Raw genomic sequence first — 22,157 nt, 5'->3', positions numbered from 1 at the left:
GTCAGATTAGAGTAACGCGTTACTATGTAACGCGTTACTGGCATCACTGGGCATGACGTGAGGAAAATTGTGCCTTCAGGTCTTTAGTACTGTGACACAACTAACTGTTTATTCAGTACATTTACATTATGCAGTTGTCAGTTGTTTTTATCCAAAGAAACACACATTGCATTTTAGATGAACATGCAAACCCGTGACCTCGGTGTTGTGCCATAATGTAGGCTACTGTTTAAGCTACTTGACCACTAACATAACGCTATGAATACTTTTTTGTGCTAGTGGTAATTAAACTGCTGTCTATGGAGTTTCATCAAAAAGATCTTTGTGTTCCGAAGATGAACGAAGGTCTTACTCTTTTGTTATAGGGTGAGTAATTATTGACAGAAATTTCATTTTTGGGTGAACTATCGCTTTAAGAGCCGCTTACACACGACACTGTTTTCAACTGAAAACAGATAACTCTTCTGAGATTTTCATTTACACCACAATGGTGTTTTGTAATAGGTTTCTTTTGAAAACGTTACCTGCAGGCTGTAACTTTTTGCACTCTAGTGGTTAATAAACAGAACTGCATGCGTTGCAACAGAACATTGCAGCCGGAGCTACTCATGTCTATGGTGGATCACGCAGGGACTGTGCTCCTCCGCAGAGGTACTTACCAGTCTGGCCTGAAATAGTCCCAATATAAATACTTATTATAAGTGTACCATAATGATTCAGGGTAAGACAAAAACACGGTTTGGAAAATGGATTCATGTTGTACATTCTCATTATATATTTTTTGTAAATCTTGAACACAACAAAAGTTATGGACAGCAGCTTTAACTTTAAAATCGTGAGTCTGTGAAAACGGTGACGGCAAGCACGTGAGGCATGCGCGTTTGAATGAGTATGTGCGCGGGCGCGCAGTCTTTTATAAAATGACCGCCATTTACTTGCCTGGCATGCATTTACAGCATTTTTAGTCGTTTTCGCGGATCCGTGTGAACGGGAATCATTTTGATAACATTTTCATCTGTACAGAAAACTACGTTGGTGTTAGAACTGGGATTAACTCCATTTCACGTCAGATCATGTATTGTATTTCCTTTGCATTCTTTTCTGAATGTAAGTGTTTTTGGCTTTACTCACCAATCTTTATGAAGCACACTTCATTGGTTTTGAAGTATCACTTGTTTTCTGTTTCTGTGCATCAGGTGCAGGCCCATAATAAAGAGCTCGTAGAGGACATTAATCTTGACATTTGAGCCAGCAGGAGTTGGACTAACCATCTTCATCTTACCCACAATGATCTCCCTCTTCATGTTAGGTAAGAGTTTTCTTCAAGACTCTCTTCATAAGTGAAGTGTATCTGCAAAGGGTGTAGGAGGTGGAGGAGAGAGTTTCTATTCAAACATCCACAGAACATCTTTCTTTTTTCATAAAAAAAATGAAAGGAGCCATTATCTCCAGGGAACTAGCTGGACTTTTTTTTTTTTTTTTTTTTACTGAAAGGAGCCCTCAAGCATTTTTTTTGGCTTAAATGAGATTATGTTATACCGTTTATGCTGCTTTATATTCAAGGAGTGATTGAATTCAACATCAAAAAGAAAGCTACAATATGTTCTATAAATTGACACAGTAGCACTTCAAGTGTAGGCAGGTTAGTTAATTATAATTAGGGTTATTTAGTTTTGACATTGAAACAACATCACAATATGATGCTGTATTTGGGTAGTTGACACATGAGGTAAAAAAAAAAACTAAATAAAACTTTTTTTGTGTGTGTGTGTTAAACACTATAGACTGGGTCAACCCGGCCTGATCTGCCGGCGATTTGATTTCGCCCTGCAACTCAGTCTGGAAACGTTCAGTTCTACTGCTTCAATTACACTTTTGCAGGAACCAATCACAGACTGCCTTATACAGATGGCGCACTATTGGCAAGTTTAACGTGTTGACAGATAGCGAAATGATGGGTTGTTGCCCATTGATCACCCCTCTTGTGGTCTGATTAATTGAATGACTATCCAATTGCATATAGAGTAATTCAAATAATGCTCACGTCTGTTGTGCAGAAGAAAGTACAGAGCAGACTCCCCAGACCAATATTCAATCTTAAATTGAGCTCGGTCTGGTGATAGCCAGACAAGTAAAACAACACTTTTGAAGAAAAAAAAATATTATCTTAGTCTGATGTTTGAGAAATTATAAGGGGTCACCAACTTCATCAATTCTTTCACTGTTTTTTGAATATTTTTACTGAAATGTGTCCTATGGTGTAACATAGAAAGAAGTAACAATATGGGCCCTATCTTGCACCCAGCGCAATAGACTTTGTACACCGACGCATGTGTCATTCCTATTTTGCACCCGCGCAAAGCGCGCTTTTCCCTCCACAGAAGCACGTCGCTAAACTAGTGAATGAACTTGCCTGGTGCTATTTTGCTGTTCCATTAAACAATTGCGCCACTGACCAGAAAAAAACTAGTCTAAAGTCAGTGGCGCTTTGCGCGTTGTTGGATGACGCTCTGAAGAGAGAATAAATTTAATTTAAAATTAAAATTAATTAAACTTAAAAGCAGTTTAATTACCACTAGCACAAAAAAGTATTCATAGCTTTATGTTAGTGGTCAAGTAGCTTAAACAGTAGCCTACATTATGGCACAACACCGAGGTCACGGGTTTGCATGTTCATGGGTTTATTCACGTTACGCCCAAACCACACCTATGAATAATGAAGCTACTTCAGACCAACCCATTTTAGATTTGCGCCGGGCGCAAGAGCCATTTATCCCGCCGGGAAAATAGCAACAGCGCCGAGACCCGCCCACAAAGTTACTTGCGCTTCACGCTTCGACACTTGCGTTTCAGATCGTTAAAATAGGGCCCTATAGGTGCGTCGACAACAAAGTGTACACATTTTTATAGTCGTTTGGAAAAAGTTATTTTTTATTTTAATATTTGAACAATTCTGATGTCACGGGCTTCAGAGGGGGCTTCAGTAATATGACCTTAAATGGGGTCCTTCAACTGATTAAGTTGTCAGTGGAATTGCCCGTTTTAAATGGGTCATGAACTGGCTTTTTTTTTTTTGTACTGTTGTCTGAGGTTAACTTAAGATGTTTGCATGTTTTTTACATGCAAATGTGCAACATGTTTTGTACATGCAAACGTGCAACGTCTTCCCCACGTGAGCCGGATAAATCATCGGCGATCGAGGCACGAAAGCTTCAGTATCTGAGAGGGAGACTGCAGGCTTGGTTTCACCACACAATGACCTCAAGGTGCGGCATATTCTGAGATCAATTGTTTGCTGGGCCGGGTGTCAATAAAAGCTTTTCTTTGTCTAACAAGGAAGCTTACAGGATATTCTCTATAGTAGGGATGCACCGAAATGAAATTCTTGGCCGAAGCCGAAACCGAATAATAATGAAATGCTTGGCCGAAGACCGAAGGCCGAATACCGAACGCGGTGTTTCGCATTTTTTCCATTTATTTGGCTTTTTTTTTTTTACCATTACAATAATTAAATAGTAAAAATTTGCTTTTTACTATTTTGTGTTGCTTTTCAGAGAAATAAATCAAATAACAAAAATACAATTTCAAAATATTTATTTAACACTGGATTTTTTTTAACATTCCAGCAGATATTATACAAACTAAGCACAACATAACTTAAAATAAATAATTAGTAAAATAAAAAAGATATTTTTATTTGGCCATCTTAGAAGCGCCCCTTCTTGAATAGCCTATGTTAGGCCTATAACTGACTGCTGAAAGAATGTAACTCTGTATGTCTACAACAACTAATGTGCATTGAATAGTGCAAAAAATGTGGATGAACCCACAACAAATAAATAACTGTCTTAGACATAAGCCTACTTAGCCTACTTCTTCAGGAAAAGTGGCAGGTTCTTCTTTATGAAAAGTAGCTTCTCTGCTTTCTCACATGAAAGTCGGTTCCTCTTCTCATCAATGACATGAGCACTAAATTTCAGCACTAAACAGTGCTTCCACACTGCTGACATGTTTGCTGCATAAAGCACGCAGCTCTCACTCTACGTGGGTTACTTTTTGATCGCGTCATTAAAAACGTCATTGTTCGGCCAAAATTATTCGGCCTTTTTACTTATTCGGCCGAATGCCGAAAGTGCTTTTTTTGGCTATTTTCGGCCGAATAATTTCGGTTGCCGAATATTCGGTGCATCCCTACTCTATAGTATACTATTACCTTTGATATAGCAAAAGCTCAAGGAAAGTTGAATTTTCAATTCATGTCCCCATTAAAATCAGGATTTGGTGTCACATTGGAGGACATGGTTTTCAGTGACAAACAGTATGATCAAGATGAAATGCCATTTACTAAAATTTACTTGTAAAATTATGCCAAGGTATTTATGAACATATATATGCTTTTCTTTATAATTTGTAAGATTTGCAATATATTGAACAATGCTTGAGACAGTCACACTTGTGACATTTTCACTTGTGTGAAAATGTCACATCAACAATCCATTTGCAAGATGGTGGTTCAAAAAATATTACCAGTTTTTGTCAAATTTTAAACATCTTAGTATTGAATTTTGTGGAAAATTAGGAGTGCGGCCTTCATTTGTGTCCTTGAGCTTTTTGAAGTTGAGTAGCTCCTAAAGAGTCTCTCAAAGAGGCACATATACATGCCCACTTGCACATACTCAAACACAGAATGGAGGATGAGTCTGCATTTTGAAATTGGAGTGCCTTGCGCTCTAAAAGCAAGCCAGTCCTGCTTTAAAGCTCTTCAGAAGCTATTCTCTCCTTCAAAGATTTTGTATTGAAGAAAAGAACGTACAAAAAGGAATGAAAAATGTCTCTAAGCGGTGAAATGATTGCATCAACAGCAGAGGAAGAAATAAACATTAATGACTGTAATGACCACTGGTTTCTTTTGTCGTTTGAGAAAATGGCTTGTAGCAAAGATTCAATTATTTTTATCTCCTAGTAAAGAGTTAAAAAAAAGAATACAAAAATCCCACTTTAGATTTTGTTTAAAATATATATATATATACAAGTTACATAAAGAATTCCTGTCGTTTAAATTCAAAATATTCTGTTCTTGTCATTTTCAAGATGTAATCATGATGTTCTAGCCGGCAGGAGTTGCATGAGTCAGACTCTCTAATGAAGTTGTACATCAAAAGACAAAACTGGACAATGTACGATCAGAAAAATAACAGGAGGGAGTGTGATGAAACTTTTGGTAAGAGATAATCATAAGTATAATCATTCAACATTTGATACGCAGATAACCAGATCGAATTGAGGGTTTCAAAATGCTGGCAGATAATTAGCAAGTCATTGAACTGACGCAAGAGCAATATGATCCAGGTTGGAATTGCTTGCTAAATTCAGGTTAGGCTTATGTTGTAATACCATGCCTCCCAATTTGAGATAACATTAGATTCACAGTTGTACATTAACAACCTTTTTCATTTTCAACAAACCTCTTTGAGGCTATGTTTTATCTGTGACGGGCTTTATCATTTAATTACATTCAAAATACAGACTATTATGTGTGACGCACACTGTGAGAAGACTGACGTTGCTTGGGTGAATCAGAAATGTGAACCTGGGAGTTTGTGAGAGTTCTAGTAGCTGCAACTACCAACAAAGTTTTATCACGAGTCACGACATCCTGTAAGTCAGTGAAGTGAAACCAATACCTCAGCACCATATCAGATATCTGTCACCAACGTTTGGCTTTTAAACCACATCAAGACATATTTCTGCTTAAGCCAGTGTGTGTTTGGCTTTACTGACATGTGCCGCTGTTCTTTTATTGCTTTTGATAGTACTGAATGTAATGGTCTGGGTATTATCGCTTCCTCTAGAGCAATGAGTGAAATAATTTAGCATCAAAGTAATGATTTTCCTTTGCTGGGATCAACCGAGCCTTCCCTGGAGGGGTTGGGAAACAAAAACATTATTAGTCGAATTTCTCATTTTAAAAATTTTAACACCTCATTTTCGAAACTTTCCTAGGGAGTTGCTTCATGTGCCTTGTTCATACAGAGAGCTGTTTCGACCATAAACCAGTACTTTCACTTTTCATCAGAGTCATTAGGGTGAGATGTGCTTTTGTAGCATTCTCTTACACAACAGAGAAAAGGCGCAGTGGGAAGGCAGCTGACACACATCTCCACACATAACTCCCCTGGAGCGAGACAAGTAAAAAACAATTCACGCTCTCTCCTTTCACCTTCCTTGCCCATCACTCTCTCCTTTCTCTCTTCATGCCTCCCTGATGAAGTACTCATTCTGTTCTTACCATAGGGGTTTGCGATATATATCGTCTGCGATAATAACGTAATTGTTGATTTAACGATGTACGATCTGACATTATCGAGTATATCCCTCACACACACCCAGAGTGTGTGTGTCCACAATGCACATACAGTAGTGCGGGTGCACGCTTTCACTGCATGTCTATATAATTTAAACATTTTAATAATATATTAAATATATAATTTCATATTTTTAATAAAAATAAACAATTTTCAACATGAATCGATTTATATTTTTAATATTTATTTAATATTAAATTTAATTGTAATATTAAATAATATTTTCTATATAATTTAATATTTTTATTATTTTAATAATAATCCGAATCATGAATCAATTCGCTGATTCATGGCCATTTGAATCTTTATTTTAGGTTTGAAAACAAACGCAGAAGAGAAAATAATGCTGAATAAAGTCGTAGTTTTTGCTATTTTTGGACCAAAATGTATTTTCGATGCTTCAAGAGATTCCAATTAACTAACTGATGTCACATATGGACTACTTTGATGATGTTTTTATTCCCTTTTTGGACATGGACAGTATAGTGTGCATACACTTGAATACGCTCTCGGACTAAATATAAAATATCTTAAACTGTGTTCTGAAGATAAACGGAGGTCTAACGAGTGTGGAACGACATTAGGGAAAAATTTCACAAAAATTTCATTTTTGGGTGAGCTAACCCCTTTAAGATAGACAAATGATTCATTCCTGAATGAATCAGTTGAACCTCAGTGACTCACTCATTAACAGTGACTTGCTGCCGCCTACTGGCGGTTTTAAATAATTTCAAATATTAGTATTCAACATTATGTGTTTTTGATGTTAATTTGAATTAATTTCTTCTGCTCATCAAGCCTGCATTTATTTGATCAAAAATACAGATTTCTTTTTTTAATATTTTGATATATTTTTACAATTTAAAATATTTAGTTTTCAATTTATTGAAAACTAAATATTTTAAATTATCATTTATTTCTGTGATGCAAAGCTGAATTTTCAGGACATCCAGTCTATCACATGATCTTTCAGAAATCATTCTGATAAGTTACCTCTCTCTTTTTTTAAACATACTTGTGTTTGCATCCATGCTTTACACAGATTAGTTCCCTTTGCAAAAAAACAGCCCCAAAGCATGATGTTTCCACCCCCATGCTTCACAGTAGGTATTATGTTCTTTGGACGCAACTCAGCATTCTTTCTCCTCCAAACACGACAAGTTGAGTTTTTACCAAAAAAGTTCTATGTTGGTTTCAGCTGGCCATATGACATTCTCCCAATCCTCTTCTGGATCATCCAAATGCTCTCTAGCAAACTTTAGAGGGGCCTGGACATTGTTGGATTTGAGTCTCTGGCGGCGTACTAATGGTAGCCTTTGTTACTTTGGTCCCAGCTCTCTGCAGGTCATTCACTAGGTCCCCCGGTGTGGGTCTGGGATTTTTGCTCACCGTTCTTGTGATCCTTTTGACCCCACAGGTGTGATCTTGCATGGAGCCCCAGATCGAGGGAGATTATCAGTGGTCTTGTATGCCTTCCATTTTCTAATAATTACTCCCACAGTTGATTTCTTCACACCAAACTGCTTACCTATTGCAGATTCAGTCTTCCCAGCCTGGTGCAGGTCTACAATTTAGTTTCTGGTGTCCTGTGACAGCTCTTTGGTCTTGGCCATAGTGGAGTTTGGAATTTGACTGTTTGTCTTTTATACTGATAAGTTCAAAAAGGTGTTATTAATACAGGTAACATGTGGAGGACAGAGGAGCCTCTTAAAGAAGTTACAGGTCTGTGAGAGCCAGACATTTTGCTTTTTTGTAGGTGACCAATTACTTATTTTCCACCATAGTTTGCAAATAAATTCTTTAAAAATCAGTTAGTGATTTTATGGATATTCTTTTCTCATACTGTCTTTCATAGTTGAAGTGTACCTATGATGAAAATTAAAGGCCTCTCTCATATTTTTAAGTGGGAGAACTTGCACAATTGGTGGCTGGCTAATAACGTTTTTGCCCCACTGTATAAGAGGTCATTGTACCATTAAAATATCCTGTAGGTTTCATAACAAAGAACTTCCTTGTTAATCCAAAAACAGCTTTTCAGATTTCTCACAAAAACTTTTTAGTTTTTGCCATATTGTTGCAATCAAAAATTGAATTTACATTAAATTTACATCAAAATCTAGTCTTCTGTATCCCACACGCTCTTTCTTTCAATTTCTCCCTTTCTACTCCACTTGTCTCATCACTTTCTGTCTTTAAGTAGCCACTCCAATAAGCAGAGTTGAGAGGAAGCAGTACTGAAGGAAAGGCAGAGGGAAGGAAAATGTCCTTTGGGTTCAGAGTACTATAGGCATGGCTGACTTGTTGGTTGCATGAAGGGTCTTGAGATTGGCACTTACAGGTCATTGTATGACAGCAAATTCAGGCATTTAGCAGAGCTAGGCATCTCCGTAGCATTGCTGTTCAAACATCCTACTTATATCATATATTTATGCTCTGAATGATGCTGTATACTAAAGCAATTTAGTTACCGGCACTCGTTGCTGAGAATACAGGATGCATACTAAACTGGGCCTCTAAAGTCAAGTAGGAACCCATCGTTATTTAAAATGCATTGAACTTCTTATCTTCTGCTTGTGAATCTAGTTAACTTGCTAGTGAAGTGCCTCAAACAAAACTCTAAATCTTTCATGCCAATAATATGGCACACTTTGCAAATCCAGTGATTAGTTCTTCATCAGAATCGCTCATTGTATCGGCTCGCCTGATTGGAACCGCTGATATTAAGAGGCCACTTGCCAGTCTCCTCAGGTGTTGGATTTTGTAAAGTTTAAGCCAGGAACAGTGTCTTGAATTGAGTTCTTGCGCATCAACGAAGTTGTAAGATGTCAGGTAATTTCCAGATGTTAAAAGCAAGTCCATTATGATCTTGTTAGATGTGCTCAAATGGCCATTAAGGAAACGGCTGCAGTAGTTTAGTTGTCATTTTGAAACCCATTAAGAAGAGCTGGATCAATGAAGACAGAGAGAAATATAGTCGGGAAAGTTTTAGCTCTGAGGGAGCTCAGTAGTCAAGATTATGCTTTAGGTAATCGGTTGATATCTACTTTGATTTATCAAAAAGGCATGCAGAGAACCTTTTTGAGATTGCAGGTGTGAGCGCAGGGCAAAACTTTCCAAACATGCCAGGGTGACGAAACTTAGTGTATTTAGTTGCCATATCAATTTTATTTAGAGAAATAATTGCGGCAAAATTAAAAAATCTTTGGAAGATATCACTGAACATTTATTTAACCAAGTTTAAGTCTATTTTTCATCTATGTTTTTTATATTTAATTAAAATAAGATAAATCTGATATTATTTTAATCTTCTATCTGTTATTTAATAGTTGAGTTATTTCTGTAATGCTGATCTAACCAGCAGAAGACATGAGCCGGGTTTAAATCCCAGTTGTGCAGACGGGGTGTGTTGTAACACTGCGTTACAATGAGCCCCTATTAGAACTACGCTATTTTATTCTATACTTTTATTAATTCTATTGAGAAACCATGAGAAAAAGGTGATTAATGACTGAGAGTCAACGTTCATAAATTATTAATTATTATTGTTTTTATCTATGCTGTATAGCTGTATTTAGTGATGTTTGTTGTCAAACTCAATTTATATATATATATAGAGAGAGAGAGTTTGAGTTTGTTATTGATTAGTTTTTCTTGGATTTTTTTTGTGATTATATCATATAACTTCATATATGATCATGTTACAGTGTACCCCACCTATGGGGTATGTTGTCACATTTCACTTCCATTCTTTTGGGGAAAATCAAGAAAAAAGTATATACTGTATTAATGAAACAACCACATAATTGTACTAGACGTGGGAAATTAAAGTGGGAAAAAATAAATACGCTGAACCCCAAGGATTTATACAAACTGAGAAAGTCAAGAAGCTTTAGGTTGTGCCCCACTCTCCTACTAGAAACTTCCAGGCAAATGTGTTGGGACAGATTGGCTCTCCAGAAGATGGATTAAACCAAAGACTTTAGATATATAAAGATCGTGCACTCAAATGGAAAAGCTACAGCCTTGTTTACAATGAAATTACCTAGAACAATTTGTCCCAGGAACTTTTTTCCCTTCAGACCTGTTGCTGTCTGCATTTCCATTGCTGACTAAAGTACCGTGAAGATTAGGCAAATTAGGCAGCTGACGTAGGACTGGGACTTTCGGTTACTTGTCTGGATTTCATCCTCCGCATATAACATTAATAAAGCCTAAACCTTGTGGTCAGTCCATTGGTCGTATCTTTTTAAACTAAATTGTTGATTTAAATAGCAAACAACTCTAACTGCACACACCGCAACAGGTTTTTATAAAAGGTGGTTGAAATAAAATGCTGCGTGAAGTCAACCAATCAAAATGCTACTCAAACTCAACTAATCAGCATGTTCAGCTCATAAGTCCAATCCCTGAAAGTTCCTGAACTTTCTACCAAAAACTTTCTTAAAAAGTACTACCTTGTGAGCAGGGACTTTATTAGGGGGAATTTAGACTCTGGTCCATTTCATTTGTGTTTTGAAGTATGAAATGGATTCTATGTTATTTATCTATAACATGTCATACACAAAACGGTGGGCGGGGTTAGAGAACCAAGCGATCGTCTTCTTCGGTTAAGGCGGTGTTTCACCACACTCTGGCGTCACAGGGAGGCACATTCCTACATCAAGCCTTTCTGTGCCAGCTGTCAATAAAAGCTTCTTTCTTTTTTTGACTAGCAACGATTTTTTCATCTCTGAGACTTACAGGATATTCATATATTATCATGGCTTTTAAAGGGGGGGTGAAATGCTGTTTCATGCATACTGAGCTTTTTACACCTTTAAAGACTTGGATTCTCATCCTAAACATAGACAAAGTTTCAAAAACTAATGTTGGACGTTTGATGGAGTATTTCTGTGTTAAAAATACTCCTTCCGGTTTCTCAAAAGTTTCGGCGAGTTTTTTTCGAGTATGGCTCGACTTGACGTTAAATAGATCGGAAGGTCCTTGTATGGGCCGTACGGGCTCTTCTCCCGGAAGGGTGCGCGCGCGCGTAACTAGAGGGAGAGAGAGGAAATGCACGCTGTAAACAGTCTCTCAGGTGCAGATCCTGTCGTCCGTGAACACTTATGACGCGCCGCGCTTCACTTTATTCCTATGGGTGACGTCGAACGACTTCAACGCTTCAGCACAGCATTGCGGGAAGGCAGCGCTGCATTTGAACCGATTTGAACGCAGAAATGACGGGAAGCTTCAAGGCATCGCTTCAGTCGCGTCGCAAAGTGGATTTCCACGGTCACTGCTGTCACAGGACTTCACCAAATCATTACAAAGAAGTGTGTTTTTGACGGAGCAGTCCCAGCGATAAAGTTCGGTCCTGCTTTGGAAGCAGCCGGTGAGTAAATCAACTTCAAATGTCTCTGCTATTGGCTACCGTCGCATGAGTAAACGACACGATCGCGTGCTTCATCATTCAAATGCGCTAACGGTTACTCCATTGTTGTTCTGTATAACACTAGTCTGACTCTGACTCTGACGTGCAAAACCGTTTTGCTTGCTACCTCTAAGGTCTAGTCACATACAATAGTCCATAAACCAAATCATGTCCTCATAAACTGCGCGTAAAGACACACAGAGGCCCCTAAATACAGTACATACCACAGAGACGGACATCCTGATGTTGCCGTTTCTCCTGTTCAATTTATTTCAGCCTCAGATTTGATTGTGGATCATTATCTGTATTAGCTGAGATAGATGGGTTTCTCCACGCTTGAGGACATCACCGCTTTGTGCACATTCGTCATTCTTTAGCTCCGCCCACACGATACGCCTCCAGGCGCTCGGTTTTTTCCGGAAAGACTCGGTACAGCCCATATTTCTTTTATAAATATGATAAAACGAAAGACTTTTCGGAGATATGAAGGATGCAATACTACTCTATAGGTACTCAAGATTGACATGAGATTGACTGAAACTGAGTGTTTCACCCCCCCTTTAATATATCAAAAGCTCAAGGGAAAGTTGATTTCTCAATTCATGACCCCTTTAATAAAGGGGTATAAACAGATTTGGGATTGGGCCTTAGCTTTGAAAACTAACCCTAACCCTAGTTCCTAACTTCACAGCACTTTAATGTGTCTTCTTAAAGCCTGAAGGGGCAGCTATGATCTGGGAATCTGACAGCACTGGAGAGGTAAGGCAGAAGATCATAATAGGTCTAATATTATGGGGTTGAGGTGTCGGGAATATCTGCATTATATTTTCATATGGGATGGATGCAGATGGGGATGATGACACCATGTTATTACCCATTTAAATCTCTACAAGCATCACCAAGGTTTACAATGGACAGGAACCTCACTCATATCAGTTTTTTTTTTTTTTTTTAAATCACAAGCCCTTTCTTTGCTTAAAGTTTTTTCTAATACGCAGCATGTTGTCATTAATGTTTCCTCAGCATGGGATGGGAGTGATTTAAGTGGCTCTGTCATTTGCCAGCCTGGAGTTTGACTTCCAGAGAGTTTCTAGTACACCAGTGGGGTTTCTGGCATGTCTGATTGGCACTGTTTAGAAGGCAAAACTTCATGATGTCCCTGCAGCCTAAAGAGAAAAGTCAAGACAAACTCCCAAGGCCTTTACATTACAGTACTACACACATGGCTAAACTATCATTAGCCAACACACTCTTGCCAGAACAACAAAGCTGTTTGCACAGCTAAGCAGAATTTCGTGTCCACCATCCTTATCCACCCCCTGCTGAAAATATGGCTTCATGTAAGCAAACTTTACATCCAGAGAGTTTGGAGTTTATCGAAATGAACTTGAAACAGTGTTTTTGCAGATTCCCATTAAAGGCTGTATGTGTTTGATGCTGGGGATGGATAAATGGTTTGTGTAGAGCTCTGCTTGTAGAGTTCTGTATGTAGAGACGGATGATTTTGCATCTGAAATATCTTTGAGCCAAGCATAACTCCTTCAGGCTTAGATTTTTTTCAGGCTTCAATTTATTGTAATATTCTGGTTCAATGAGAGGTAAGATTTTATGTGAATATGGCATTATGTCAGTACAGCCAATCCTCTCTCCAGGCCGTTATAATGCTTTGCTCGCAATGGCAGGCAGAAATAAGAGGCATTTTTGGATTATGACTGTCAGAGTGTCATTGAGAATGTTACAGACTTTCATCACCTCAGTTTGCCTCATACTTTGAACTTTTTGTCATTATCGGTAACCCCGACAAGAGTGGTTGTTTTTGAAGGTGGGCAATTCTGTTGGTAGTAGCATTTGAATGTAGCTACATTGTCTGTAAAAGATGACATTTTTAAAGAGTTCTATTAATTATAGAGATATAACCAAGCGGCAACCTCCTCTAGTTTCTGTTGAAGCCAATACGGAAGTGACTTTGTTTCTGAAATTATATCTACTCTGATTATAGATAATTGTTTTCTTGCATCAGCTGAACAGTATCAAGGTTTGTGGTGTCTTTTTGTTGTTTAGGGCTAAATCAGGTCAGATCACAGGCAGTGTACCAATGATTTATTGGCAGATGTTTTTTTTTTGTTTTTTTTGTGGATCCATCCACAAAGCAGAGTGGATTTGTGTCTATAATCTCCAAAAAGATTATTGAGAAGGGAGACGTTTTGTATTATTCCATCTTTTCTAATGTGAGATAGGCACGAAACAATTGAAATATTTGAGTAGAGCTGTACGATTCATAATACTAAAACCTGGAAGAGAATTAGCATTTTGAGGCATGGTTTCCCTCTGGATTTTCCTATGGTTTAACAGAATGGTTTTTAATTGAGTTTGATAGGATTCACTGAAAAAAAAAGTGAAAACACGTAGTACTAAGTACATTACAAAATACTTTTTTCTTCTAAACTTGTTTTTTCTGCTTTTAATTAATGTAATTGTCTAAAATGTGTTAGATTACATTATTCAGGGCGAATGTGAACTAATTGTGTACTCAAATAATTTTTTTGCTGAAACTATTTCATAGCATGCTTTTCATAGCAGTTAATGAGAAAAGTAAAACTGTCAAAATGAAATGTATTTTTAAGCAAAATGAGAAAAGGGAAAGACTCAATAGTGCATAATAGTGTTTAATGTTCAATTATGTTGGACTTATGTTAATTATTTAAATCACACTGGGTTACCATTGTGGAGAAGAGTGGAGCGTTTGATTAGGCTGTGGACCGATCCATTTCATGCTTAACAGCATGCTAATATGTGCTATTGCTATGTGACAAAATATAAGAAATTGAATGAATTAATCCTGTTAGGGAACCAAAACCCCTTTGAGAACACTTTACTTTGAGTTACTTAAAATTACTTCATAGCATGACGTTGAAATTATGCCAACAAATTATGAGTAACTTAATTGATTCATGTGGAGCTGATGTACACAATTAAATAATATAATTGAACCACACTTTTTTCAGTGTTGTTAAATGTGCTGTATGTAATTTTTCTCTCTCTACTAAAGCATAAAAATATAATGCTGTACTTGTTTCTCTGAAAAACAATGCTACAGTCATTTATTCTACTTTGAAAACACAGATATTTTTAAATATAAAAAATAAAAGGATTGCTGTTTGGAGAAGCATTGAGTCTTTCCGCTCGCAAATTTTTTTTTATTTTTTTTTTTTGCATCTTCTTCGTCTGTGTTTTGATCAGGAGATTCTGTCCTCATTCAGAAGATTCATAATAGCGTTCCCTTAGCGTATAAAAGTGAAAATACAGAAACCCGGAAAATTCAATGTTTGGCAGGGAAGCAATTTCTCCCAAAAAACGGAACATTCCGTGTTTGGCGGGGAAAGAGTTTAAGATAATGGAAGATGAGACTCCAATTGGCACTCAAAAATTCATGTCTAAACATCAGATTTATGTATTTGGATTACATAGTTTTAACATAAACAAATAAAATAAAAAACTGAATGTGCTTTATATTTGTAATATTGTAATATTTGTTATATTTGTAATGTCTTGTAATTGTAATGTCCGAATCCACTATTGTCGTACACTATTGCATACCAGACACATGGTCCAAATGGGTTGTACCTAGTCTCTTAATCAGTCATGACTCATGGCCCATGAAATAAATGCTTTTCTCAAAAACACACTGGCCATAATTATTGGCAGCCCTAGAATTGTATGTCTGTGAAGTACATACCCATTTGCATTTAGATTTTTCTGAACGTGAATTGTCCAGCCATTACTTTCTGTTTCACAGGAGTATAAATATGAGGAAACACAAAGGCCAAGTTCCCTTACTCATTCAAGTAATTCAAATAAAACCAAATAATAGTTTTCTGATGTGCAGCATATGATTGTTTGGCTTCACAAAATAGAACGTAGCTGTAAGAAAATAGCTAAAGCATTGAAAATCTCCATTTCCACCATCAGGGCAATAATTAAGAAGTTCCAATCAACTAAAGATGTTATGAATCTGCCTGGAAGAGGACATGCGTCTATATCAGCCTAATGCACGGTGAGGAGGAGAGCTTCAGTGGACAAAGACTCTCAGAGGATCACAGCTGGAGAATTGCAGATTTGTTGAGTCTTTGGGTCAGAAAGCCTCAATAAATATCAAATAGAACACATATCACATGTTTGGGAGGGATTCAAGGAAAATCCTCTTTGCTCATCCAAAAACAAACTCCAGCATATTCAGTTCTCAGACACGACTGGAACTTCAAACTGGTTCTGTGGTCTGATGAAAACCCACCAGATGGGTTCGGTGCAAACAGGGATAAAAAGTACCCAATGTCCACATTTAAATCTTTGCTGGATCTTTAATGCTGTGTATGCCTATTTTTGGTTGGAATTCTTGTTAAGTATCATGGATATCATGGATTTCAGCAAATACCAGCAGATAAAAAATTCAAAACCTGACGCTTCTACTAGAAGTCTTCTAATGGGCCGTGGTTGGATAGTCCATCAGGACAATGATCCAAAACACACAAATATGTCACTGAGCACAAAATGAAGCTTCTGCCATGGCCGTCCCAGTTCCCTGACCTGAACCCTATAGAGAATGAGTGGAGTGAACTGAAGAGAAGAAGCACCAACATAGATCTGGGAATCTGAAGGATCTCGAGAGATTCTGTGTGAAGGAATGATCTCTGATTCTCTAAACTTGTCAGGCATTATAGAAGAAGACCCAGAGCCGTTATCTTGGGAAAAGGACGCTGCAATAATTGGGTGACAATAATTGTGGCCAACATTTATTTCATAATGTGAATTTTTAAAAAGATTTTTTTTTAAAGATGTAAAAGAGGACAAAAATGACAACAACAAAAAGATGAAAAGTCAATTTCATGTGCTTTTGGCTGAAAGGAGGTCATTTTTGCATAAATCCTATAACTGGACATATGCCTCCTCAGAGATGACGCAGAAAACAGATTAGCGGGATATTCCCCAGGATTAATGTCTGTGTGGTAAATTCATTCGATTTATCTCACTGTTTGTGATGATGCATAAAACTGAAACAATATCTCACTTTTTCACACTGAATTCTATTATATATCACTTATTTTTTTCAGCAACCCTAATCTTCTTGTTTGCATGACAGTTCCTGTAATCCCTGTTTTAGAGCTTTACATTTCCCAGATTGATTGAATAATGGCAACAGTATATGATCTGATAAAACACCCTTCTCATGAGCCGAAAAAAGAGATTAAGGAGATGAAACGGGATAGTGTAATGGAAATGACAAGACAGCTTTTACCTGACAAAGTACAATGTGGAAAAAGGCAGTCATGATGGTGGAGTGATGTGACGTTAAAAACAGCTACTCTTCTAATTACTAATTTTGAAAGATTTTCTGTCAGTCTTTTTGGAAAATAAACACATTATTTAGAGTCTGAATGGTCGCGGAGAGCTTAAAGATTTTTAAAATGTTTTCTAAGATCACAGACAACAGAACAGCATCCTTCAGACAATCATCTTCAAAAGAAGAAGACATTCTCCTCCATTTGTTGTTGCAAATGAGTCCTGCCACCTCTGGCATTTGATGAAATACAGTTCAGCTGTAATAGCACTGGATTATATGCTGTCTGGGAACATATATGCTTTTTAAATGCCAACTCAATTGAAGTCTGTACTGAAAGATGGAGCAAGAGAAGTAAATTGTGGGTGTCATAAGAGGTGAAGTCAGGAATATGCTGATTTTGTGCGTTTAAAAGAGGATTTTGCGAATAATCCAACAAAATTCATAAAAGGAAAGAACTATTATACCAGCCATGTCTGTCAAAACATTTTGGAAATTGTGGTTGTCACTGTGTGCAATTATTGAAAAGAGGGAGGTGGATGGTAGGAGACATCTGAGGGGGAAAATTAAAAAAGCTAAAGACAGAAAAAGTAAGAAAGGATGATGTTTCTGGGCATGTGACTCCACGAACCGTCCCATACACTGTCCTGCTCTCTCTCCTTTCTGTTTTCGGCTGTCTGTTGTTATAGGCCTCAGAGACTTGTGCTTGGACACATCAGGCTATTTTGGGGGAAGCTGGTTTTGTGATTCAAGTGACGTCGAGAACACTGCCCTCCTAGTTTAGGCCGATCCCATCTGATGAGCCTCCAGCACTCTCTGGGTCTACACTGAACTCTCTGGCCCAGCTCCATTCGTGGATAATTCCCTACTGCCTCGAAATACAGCGTGGATATTGCAGAGTCTGCTGTTATGCATGACTGCATCTGTATATGTGTGCGGAGAGAGAGAGAGAGTGAGAGAGAGAGTGAGAGAGAGTTGAGGAACTAACTTTATATAGTCAAGAGCAACTGAACAGCCATGTTGTACTGCCAGAACAGAAAAACACCCCAAGCTGTTGTCATAAAAAGTTGGAGGTTTTCTAGAACAGGGAGATAAATAAAGACAACTATATATTTTCATGTATAAGAATCCAGTTAAAATGATATTTTACCTGTATTATAGTATTATATCAACATTTTATATTTAAAGAGTTAGTTCACCCAAAAATGAACATTACTCACCCTCAAGTCATCCGAAGAGTATATGACATTCTTCTTTCAGACAAACACAATCAGTTGTATTAAACAATGTCCTGGCTCTTCCAATCTTTATAATGGCAGTGCATGGTCATTTTGTTCTTTTCTTTTGTGATGGACATTTGCACTTTTATGGGTTTCAAAAACAGACACCGACAGAAACAACCATTCTGTACATTATAAATACAATTATACACAAGGGATTTAAGTTAAGTGAAAATTATAATAGTAAATAACTATAATTATGTAATATAAAATGAAAAATAAACTTATAAAACATACACCAATCAGTTTTTTTTTCTTCTAATTCCTAATATTGTGTTGGTCCCCCTTTTGCTGTAAAAACAGCCCTGACCCATCGAGGCATGGACTCCACTTGACCCCTGTAGCAGCAGATCCGTTAAGTCCTGTAAGTTGTGAGGTGGGGCCTCCATGGATCAGACTTGTTTGTTGCACATCCTACAGATGCTCGATTGGACTGAGATCTAGGGAATTTGGAGACCAAGTCAACACCTCAAACTTATTGTTGTGCTCCTCAAACCATTCCTTTGCTTTGTGGCAGGGCACATTAACCTGCTGAAATAGGCCACAGCCACCAGGGAATACTGTTTCCATGATGGTTTGCAACAATGCTTAGGTAGGTGGTACATGTCAAAGTAATACCCACATGGATGGCAGGACCCAAGGTTTCCCAGCAGAACATTGCCCAAAGCATCACACTGCCTCCGCTGGCTTGCCTTCTTCCCATAGTGCATCCAGGTGCCATATGTTCCCCAGGTAAGCAACGCACATGAACCCGGTCATCCACATGATGTAAAAGAAAACGTGATTCATTAGACCATTCCATTCCATTGCTCCGTGGTCCAGTTCTGATGCTCACATTCCCACTGTTGATGCTTTCAGCGGTGGACAGGGGTCAGCATGCGCTACAAACTGTGATGGACTGTGACACCTTTCTATCAGAACCATCATTAACTTATTTAGCAATTTGAGCTACAGTAGCTCATCTGTTTGATTGGACCACACGGGCCAGCCTTTGCTCCCCACGTGCATCAATGAGCCTTGCCTGCCCATGACCCTGTCGCTGGTTCACCACTGTCCCTTTCTATATATATATACACACACACACATACACACACATTATTATTTAACTATTTTATTAGGAACACCTGTTCAATTTCTTATTAATGCAATTATCTAATCAACCAATCGAGTTATGCTACAAAGCATTTGTGAAGCCACAACACACACAACCTTGAGGCAGATGGGTTACAACAGCAGAAGACCCCACCGGGTACTACTCATCTCCACTACAAATAGGAAAAAGTGGCTACAATTTGCACAAGCTCACAAAAATTGGACAATTGAAGACTGGAAAATGTTGCCTGGTCTGATGAGTCTCGATTTCTGTTGAGACATTCAGATGGTAGTGTCAAAATTAGGCATAAACAGAATGAGAACATGCCTTGTTACCACTGTGCAGGCTGGTGGTGGTGGTGTAATGGTGTGGGGAATGCACCTTGTTGAACCAGTGCCACATAGAATTAAGGCAGTTCTGAATGCGAAAGGGGGTCAAACACAGTATTAGTATGGTGTTCCTAATAATCCTTTAGGTGAGTGTGTGTGTGTATATATATACTGAGAGAATTTATTTAATATTATGGAGCTATAATATTTTATTAATGTTTGAGTTTTTACTTTAACATATTTAAATTATCTCTATTTCCCTAAAACAATTGGAAAAAAATCTTTGCAGACCTAATAGAACAGTTTTTTTCTTTTTTTTCTTTCTTTCGGCGGTCCTGAACCCTAGTTTGAAAAGCTCTGCTCTGGAATCTAATCATATGCTGTAGCATTAAGTCTTTTTTCTTTAAACTATATGTCTATAAATGTGACAGAGACTGAGCGTGCAAGTTTGTATCATTACAGTGTGTGTGCATCATTACATGCTTATTTGTCTGAGTTTGTGCCTGTGGTTGTCAGCATTATCTGTTCCTGCTGTATATGTAACAGCTCATCGCAGTATTAGTGCTCCAAAGCAGAATGGATTGCATAAACCCTTCACAATCCTTGCTTTAAACGAAGGATATGAGGATGACGGGCTGGCTCACGGCTGGATGGAAAAATAAATCAAATCTCTGTGAAGGAAAAATACCTTTTTTGGATCTTTGACAAACACTTTTGAGAAATTTCTTGCCAAAAGGGGCTTTAGTGATAAACAAATGCACATTGAATTTAATAATCTTGCTTGGGATTAAATTTAATTTAAAAGACAAATTGCTGAGATTGCGCAGAAAACTTTTCATTGCTCATTGATTCATTTGCTTGGTTGATCTGTCTTACGATTTTTTAATTATATAGTTATTTTTTACTGTGTAGTTAACGCTGTTGTGTTTGTTGGCATTTCAAGGTTGAAATATTGGGCTTGACAACCACCAAACTTAATAATCAGCTTGTCGACTAATGCCAAACAATGTGAAATGGCACTTTCAGACCCGAGCAATCCAACATCCTTGTCCTGGGGCTCTATATACGTCCTACTCTTCAATATACATATTCTGTCCTTAATAACAGCTGGCACTGCAGCTGCTTATTGAGCAACATAGATGCATGCCTCAGCACCTACATGTCATTCTGTCCCTATTAGGATCAGTTTGCACTAGGTATTGCTTCAAGGCTTCAGGTTGCTGTTGTATCCCACTCATGAGTTAAACTAGTATTATCTGCTTCTCTAGATGGTCAGAAATCAATACTGATTTCCTTCTTCCAAAGCCACATGATAGTGCCTGAAGGATAATCTTTGACATTTTGCTAGTATAAGATATTCACTCTGTTTCTTATTGCATTTCAATGTCTATGTGAAGTGAAATGAAATGCACAGTTTTGGAGACCATCTTTTGGGAACTTTTGCTTTACAAACTTGCTTGTTTTGCAATGTGAACAAATAGCTTACTTAGCAGCTTAGTGCAGATGCAGCTATACAGTGTGTACGGAAAGTATTCAGACCCCCTTACATTTTTCACTCTGTTATATTGCAACCATTTGCTAAAATAATTTCAGTTATTTTTTCATTAATGTACACACAGCACCCCATATTGACAGAAAAACACAGCATTGAAAACATTTTTGCAGATTTATTACTAAAGAAAAACTGAAATATCACATGGTCCTAAGTATTCAGACCCTTTGCTGTGACACTCATTTAACGCCGTCTATTTCTTCTGATCATCCTTGAGATGGTTCTACACCTTCATTTGAGTCCTGCTGTGTTTGATTATACAGATTTGACTGGATTAGGAAAGCCACACACCTTTCTTTATAAGACCTTACAGTGTATGTCGGAGCAAATGAGGTCAAGGGATTTGCCTGAAGAGCTCATAGACAGAATTGTGGCAAGGCACAGATCTGGCTACGGTTACAAAAAAAATTCTGCTGCACTTAAAGGGTCATGAAACCCCCTGTTTCAGCAGAGGTCAGTTCTCACCACAGTTTTGAAAAATGCTATCAAAGTGGGCGTGGTTTAGCGGCGGAGCTGAAGGGGGAGAGGGGAGACTGACAGGTGACGGCACAGCAACGGCCTTTTCTGATTCAGAAAGTTTTATTTCGCTCTTATTAAAAGCATCAAAGCTTCCCACAAATGCACGCTGCAAATGACCTTTACGTTACACGCAACACAATATACACATGGATTTGTAAGCTCACCATTACACAAATACTTATATCCTGTGACAACTATAATTCAATGCACAATTTAATGCACAGCCATTCACAATTTGTTCTCTGCTTTGAAAATATATGTGATATAATTTTAT

General features: G+C 37.8%; 1 long non-coding RNA gene across 2 annotated transcripts in view; it reads left to right on the top strand.

Annotated features, from left to right (window-relative positions):
• Window positions 1–882: 882 nt before the first annotated feature.
• LOC137062915 (uncharacterized) overlaps window positions 883–22,157 on the top strand; it is an 85,479-nt gene continuing 64,204 nt past the window's right edge. For both annotated transcript variants that reach the window (XR_010901308.1, XR_010901309.1), the window contains exons 1-2: window positions 883–1,107; window positions 1,197–1,309. This is a non-coding gene — a long non-coding RNA (uncharacterized lncRNA). The remainder of the gene's footprint in view (window positions 1,108–1,196; window positions 1,310–22,157) is intronic.

Source organism: Pseudorasbora parva, chromosome 23, assembly GCF_024679245.1.
Source record: "Pseudorasbora parva isolate DD20220531a chromosome 23, ASM2467924v1, whole genome shotgun sequence".
Taxonomy (NCBI): Eukaryota; Metazoa; Chordata; class Actinopteri; order Cypriniformes; family Gobionidae; genus Pseudorasbora; species Pseudorasbora parva.
This window is presented reverse-complemented; position numbering and strand designations above follow the sequence as displayed.